Genomic DNA, 7,500 nt, shown 5'->3' with positions numbered 1-7,500 from the left:
TTATCTATATATGATTAAGGACTTCGTCAGTGGGATTTCGATAAAGTAATTCATACGATGTAAATATATTGCTGAAGCTATCGGCATTGTCTAACGCTGGTTCAATAACAATGTTAACGCAGATGTAATTTACTTTCCGCCCTGCTAGTCATCAATTCGTATTGAAAAAACCTCAATTCGTTATCTTTAAATTCAATACTAACTGAATTATGGTTGAACCTGATGATATCTTTTCCATACAGTTCTGGCGTATGCTAAAACTTACATGCTTTTGTTCTTAAAACATGCCGGCTACAGTCTTTACAATGATGACTTGATCTGAAGTTTGGCAAACTGATAATGAGGACATCCCTATAAAGAATTTAAGTGGTACAACAAATTACCAATCACTGAAAATGGAATAGAAAGTAGTGTTACAAATAATATAATATTTCGAATATTTTCAGTAGATATCACCACCAGAGGCAGTTATACAGTTCATAAACCATGCCATTTCCTGCCATTAGGCATTCAATTTCTTCCTCATTTGTAAAATCCATTGTTTCTTCAATTCCTCACGTTCAGTAATAGGGCTTTTCCTTCTTGCAGGGGTTCAATAAAAAGACCAAATATATGTGTGCGGATGGAGCGGACGCCGTCCAGTATTTCTTCGGTCTCTTGCTTGGATGATAGGCTTAATCTGTTGCCCACCACCACCGATGCCCACCACCGTTTACCACCATCACTTGGCATCTTGAATGTCGATGTCTTTGGGTTGCATGCATTCGAACCACGTTTCGGATTTGATGATAAATTCTCATTCTTTTCACCTGCCGCGGAAGATCTATGACGACGCATACGCTCTGCTTTCCATTTCGAATAAAAAATATTTTAAAAATATGTTTTCGCTTATGATATGGCATCTATTTTCTTCCGAATAATATAATCTCCTATATTCGGCACAGAATAAATTGCTGATGGAAATGTTTATTGTCAGTTTAATCCACGTTTGTATCCAACCGAAACAGCCATCATCTCCTCTCTACTACCTAGAGAACTTCCAAGTAATTCGACATAAATAATGGGTTTTGATTTTCTGCTGACAATCTCCATATGACTCAAATAAAGTAAAGCAACATTACATGGCCAAGTGGTTAATGTCCCAGATCATAAGAAGTTCGATTCTGTTCTCGAGCAATATACTACACCTGAAGTTCTTCTATAGTGCTCTGCTATATTTTGGTGCCAACTTAGTTATGAGGCATCCATCCCTCCTGTTGTCACAGCCTCGATATTCGGCCAGGTAGAGAGTTTGGTTACTTCTCTTCTAATCTGAGTAAACCATTAGCGAAAGTATATTACAGTATACCAAGCCATACTTGGTAGTGAGTGACAGCTAGCAGTTCCAATATGGATGAACCAAAAACAAAAGGAAATAGTAGTAACAATTCCACAAAAAGATTTGATTTGAATATTGATAAATTTCTCCAGAGGATCTCTGACCGATAGTGCTTGATTTAATTAATGTAATGGAGTGTGAGGAAGGCCAATAATAAAACGAAAACTTCATCAAAGAAGATGTTAGTTAATTAGATAAATAACACAATGAATTAAAGACAGAAACCCGAAGCCGCTTGTATTATAACAAAATTAAGATAAGGATTTGGGATTGGCAGAAGTGTTAGAGTACCAGACAAAATGCTTTGTTGTATTTTGGCCGACTCTTTAAGAAGTAAACATTGCTTCTTATACCTGTGGGATCGTTAAAATGCCAGTGCCGGTTTTCTACTAGGGTCAGGGTTTAGATTGCTATCCATCAAAACTATTGATTTTGTACTAATATTCAAAGACAATATTATCCGCACAGTAGATGTTAACTGAACGGATAATAAAGACATCATATTTCTGTGAATGAATGTTTGCATCGAAAATTATAGCACTAAACATGGGAGGTTGTTGTGGGCGTTTAGTCGTAAATCATACTTTGTTGAGAATACAATAAATTCAAATTTATTTCTTGACCAACATACACGGCGTTTTCGTCTTCTTTTCCAGAAGATGAGGATTCATAGTAATTTGACTGCTATTTCTAATAGTCATACAATAAATTTACAAGTATATATATTTTCCCTTCTTTGTGATGCTTTTAACGACTTCCTCTGACATTCGCTGTATCTCTTCTGCATGTCACATATATGCGACCATAATGTGTATATGATGCAAATACCGCAATATTATTCAGCACAACTGCAGTTCTGTCATTCCTCGACTGCTTTAGCATTAAACACATACAAACTACAAATAAATGCTGTATATAATAATGTATAATGGTGATATTATGACATGTCACTTTATGAAAATTTATAACAGACGAACATATAATAGCTTTCAACTACTTATGTAAATGGTCGGGTGACAAATATGTATCGTTTCTATTTGATTGAGAGTTTTAAGGGGTGAGGCTGGCATCAGTAAGTAATTCAGAATTTCAAATACCCATTTCAAACTGGCTATATATATATATATATATATATATATATATATATATATATAATATATATATATATAAGTGTGTGAGGTATATTTGCCATCTCAATATGGTTAACCAGTAAGGGTGGGTATGGCAAATATACCTCACATTGTCGTGCAGTTACTGTTTATACCTCGTTCAGAGATTTATTATTGCTTATACATATATATATATATTATATATATATATATATATATATATATATATATATATATATAATATATATATATATATATACATATATATACATATATAACATATATATATATATATAACATATGTATATATATATATGTGTGTGTGTGTATGTATATATGCATATATACATACATATATGTATACATATATGTGCATATATGGGTACAAGAGGTCACAAAAAGTAAACAACATGAAATGCGAAGAAAAACTTGTTTATGCAAACAACGAGAGAAACAAATGCAAAACCAGACATATAACATGTTGAACGACTCTTCATCAGTTGTAGGCTGTTCATCTACTTCTCATTTCGAGCATTTAACGACAATATGAGGCTTTGAAAGGCAGTTGCTCTCGCGAACCAAAATGAAATTTGGGATTTGTGGAGGGTAAGAGTTGTTAACAAAAACAGGACAGTGGAGACATACAACAAACCAAATTTAACAAAAGAACATGGTGGACCAATAAACCAGACGGGGTAAGGTAGCGAAAGGTGGAGGAATATTTTCTTTGACAATAGAAAAGATAGAAGAGGAGACAGATAAAAGTGCGACTGAAGGAAAAGAATGATGATCACGTGCGGTGAAGAAAGATGGACGATGCTCACGTGTGACGAACGAGAGAGTGCAAAGAAGAAAGAGAGAGAGAGAGAAACGGTGAAAGGGCGAAAAAGAAGTAGAGAAAGGAAGATATATATATATGTATACATATTCCTTATGTGTGTGCGTATATATATATATATATATATATATATATATATATATATATATATATATACACATATATACCCCAGCTAACTCACACCTTCTTTTCTACTCTATACACAAGGCCCGACGTTTCTAGGTAGGAGGCCAGTCGATTTAATGAATTACCCGCCCCTGAGTTACAGTTTATTTGGTTGAATATTGCTCAGACACGTAGGCATTAACTATAATTCTTTTTCAGAAACAACCTGGAAACACGCAGATACACGGATAGAGAAGTATACACACGCAGACACACAAACACACACAACACACACATACAGTAATACCTCGCCATATCGCGGTTCACTTATTGTGGTTTATTATTTAAGCTTGCATCGATTCCTCCGTGATGTCGTTTTGCATTTATAGTGAAATAAATATATACAAATTATAAAAAATTAAATATATGTACATATATATATGATACTCTACCGTTTCAAATTCGCAGATTTTCACTGATCGCGTTGGTTTTGGAACGTACCTCCACGATAGTCGACGGGTTAGTGTATTTGTGAGGTTTGATGATATAAACAGCAGAATAAACCTCAAAACAGGAGTTTATATATATATATATATATATATATACATATATATATATATATATATTATATATATATATATATATATATATATAATTGTGTGTGGTGCGTGTGTGTTTTGTGTGTGCGTGTATATTGGATGTATGATTTTTATGTTATCTCTCTGTTTTGACAGTTATATAACATATGCGTGTGTACGTGTGTGTGTTTTGTGTGTATGTTTCTTGGAAGTGCATTTTTAGTAAGTAGACTATTTTGTTTTGTTTTTTATTTTGCTTTTCTATCCATATTTTAGATGTGTTTTGTTAGTTTGCCTTGAGTGAAAAGTGAAATGTGCAGCTCTGAAGAAAGTAAAATAGATTGAGATGAAACGACTTTACTTGAGACGACAAAGCGTGCTTGATTCGCCGACAACGTATTTATCAAAGCAACAACGTTTCGCCAACAATGCCGTTAATCTTTAACATATAAGTATTAACATGGAATGTCTTTCGCGTCTAATGTCCATCCATTAAGAATCTACGATTAATTAATTGATATTCAATAGTGATGATTTGTATAGGCTCAGTCGGATCACTTCCTTCATAACAAGACATACATAGACACACACAACACACATATATGATGTTCTTGCGGTAATAATCTATGATCTCATACTATTTGGGAATCGAAAAATCAGATCTCCCGTTAAGTGATTATTCTAATTACATAAAAGCTTTTTCTTTTAGCTTCCACAGAAGGACATAAATTGTTCAGGCGTCGTGATAACGTATCAATAGTTACGAGTGGTTCAATGGTAATTGTGTTTATCCTCTCCATGATTAAGATACAAAGCGAAACCACAGTGGGATATTAATTTGGACTATAAATGGATGCATGTAAATATTTATGCCAAATGTTATGTCCAGTATTCTGATATTTTAGACCGTCCATCTCATAGCAATACTAAAAATATGTGTTCCTAAATTTCGAAAAGCGACAGAGATTTGAGAAATGTCTGGGGCCGGCCGATAATTAACCGTTACATATTTAATTGGTTTCTAACATGGAGGACAATTCCAATAGATTTTGCATTCACAGAAAAAGGGGAATTAATGAACACGACATATAAATGACCGTACCTCTCCCTAAAATGTCTAATATCAACGGCGATAGATACACTGTGCTATGAGCTATCGTCAAACGATTGAGTATTTTACTGTTTTTAGTTCATCAACTGCGCATCTTCAACAAGTATTCAGTCCTCCAACAAGAACAGAATGACACACACTTGCAGAAATTAGACAGAGACGCAAGAGTGGCTGTGTGGCAAGTAGCTTGCTTACGAACCACATGGTTCCAGGTTCAATCCCGCTGCGTGGCGCCTTGGACAAGTGTCTTCTACTATAGCCCCGGGCCCACAAAAGCTTTGTGAATGAATTCGGTCTACGGAAACTGAAAGAATCCGTCGTATATAGATATCTATCTATCTATATATATATATATATATATATATAAAACTCACCTTGTGTATCTGTGGGTGTGTCTGTGTGTGTTTCTGTGTGTGTGTCTGTGTGTTTAACTTCCTGGCACATCTCCTCCTAGCCAACAAATCATAGAACCACCAAAAATGGGTCACTTAAAGTTTAGGCGAATGAAAATTGAACTGCGCTATTTCTGTTCCGAAATTCATATCGCAAGTGCAAAAATCGATAATGTGTTTGTTTAGGCATCATCCCATGCATTGAATAGTGAACAGTCAGCTGTTTGACGTGAACTATGTTCACCACGCGTGCAAGCATGCGTAAATTGCATGAAAAATAAAACAAAATCAAGATATAAAAACGAATCGCTGTAAGATTGTAGAAATTCGGCAAAGAAATTAATTTTCTGGATGTAGCCTGGAGGGGTTTTACGCATCAATCGTTTGGAATTTGTGAACAGATACCAATTGTTTTCATAACATTTTTAACGCTTTGAATTAAATGTGAACATTTTGCGTTGAGTCTGCAGTTTGAATCACTTTAACCAAATTTTAGCAGGCCCGATTTTTGATCATCACGATACATCGCCAGCGACTCTATGTAACTCTCCCCTGAAATCCCCGTTGAGAAATACTGATATAAAAGAATAATTCAACAATGCAATTATTTGATCAACAAATATTGAGGAAATGGAACACATAAGCGCAAAAAAAGAGGGCATTAAATGCTTGATTTAAAAAAAAAAAAATTGAATTTTGATTGAACTTCATCCAAGTTTAGCTCAATTCGCGCGTGCACAGAACGCACGAGGGCACGAGCCGGGCAATACTGCTAGTATATATATATATATATATATATATATATAAGAATTCTTTGCCACTTTACCTGCGGCCAAAGAGGCAAAATTTGAGTACATCAACATCGAAGATGATGATATCACACTAGTCATAGATGAGATTGACACAAACTCAGCTGCTGGACCTGATGGATTCCCAGCGATCCTTCTCAAATCGTGCAAACGAGCCCTTGCAACACCGCTACAGCTTCTTTTTCAGAGCTTTCTTGCAAGGGGTAAGCTTCCAGTCAAATTGAAAGAGGGGCTAATATGCCCTATCCATAAGGGAGGTAGCAGAGCAGATGCTAAAAATTATAGGCCTATATCTCTGACCTCACACATCATCAAAGTCATGGAACGAATAGTCCGTAAGAAACTAATCATGTTCCTTGAAGAAAATGACTTGCTGTCTGACACCCAGCATGGATTTCGACCAGGTAGAAGCTGCCTAACACAGCTCCTGCAACACTATGACTGGGTGTTGAAACAGCTACTAAATGGCTCAAATGTGGATGTAATATATCTCGACTTTGCAAAAGCCTTTGATAAGGTCGACCATGGTATAATCTGTCACAAACTGTCTAGTTTCGGCATAGGCGGAAAACTTGGAGAGTGGCTGCACAACTTCCTAAAAGACAGAAAACAGGCAGCTGTGAGCAATGGAGCCACCTCCAAGGAAACACAAATAGAAAGCGGTGTCCCACAGGGCACTGTCTTGGGGCCACTGATGTTCATAGTGGCCCTTTCAGACATGCCTTCAGTTGCTACGATGACCACCCTTGCTAGCTATGCAGATGGCACAAAAGTCTCCCACGCAGTACAAATCCCTGAAAATATACAGGTGGGCTGAGGACAACAACATGCAGTTTAGTGCAGGTAAGTTCCAGGCCCTGCGCTACTGGCACACAAAGGTAAACGACGTGCAGACTGGATACACTGGCCCAGGAAGAATTGCAATCCCTGCGTCAAAATCAGTGCGTGACCTGGGCATTGACATGAGCAATGATGCATCTTTCCAAGTGCATATTGCTAATCTGGTGATAAAATGCAGACGGCTAGCTGGATGGATTCTCCGAACTTTCAGAAGAAGAGAGAAGGAGACACTGATGGTCCTATGGAAAACATTCGTCCTCAGCCGCTTGGTCTACTGCTCCCAACTGTGGTCACCACACAATATAAAACTAACAGGAGAACTTGAAGCAATTCAGAAAAG

The sequence above is a fragment of the Octopus sinensis genome, linkage group LG19 (assembly GCF_006345805.1).
Source record: "Octopus sinensis linkage group LG19, ASM634580v1, whole genome shotgun sequence".
NCBI lineage: Eukaryota > Metazoa > Mollusca > Cephalopoda > Octopoda > Octopodidae > Octopus > Octopus sinensis.
This window is presented reverse-complemented; position numbering follows the sequence as displayed.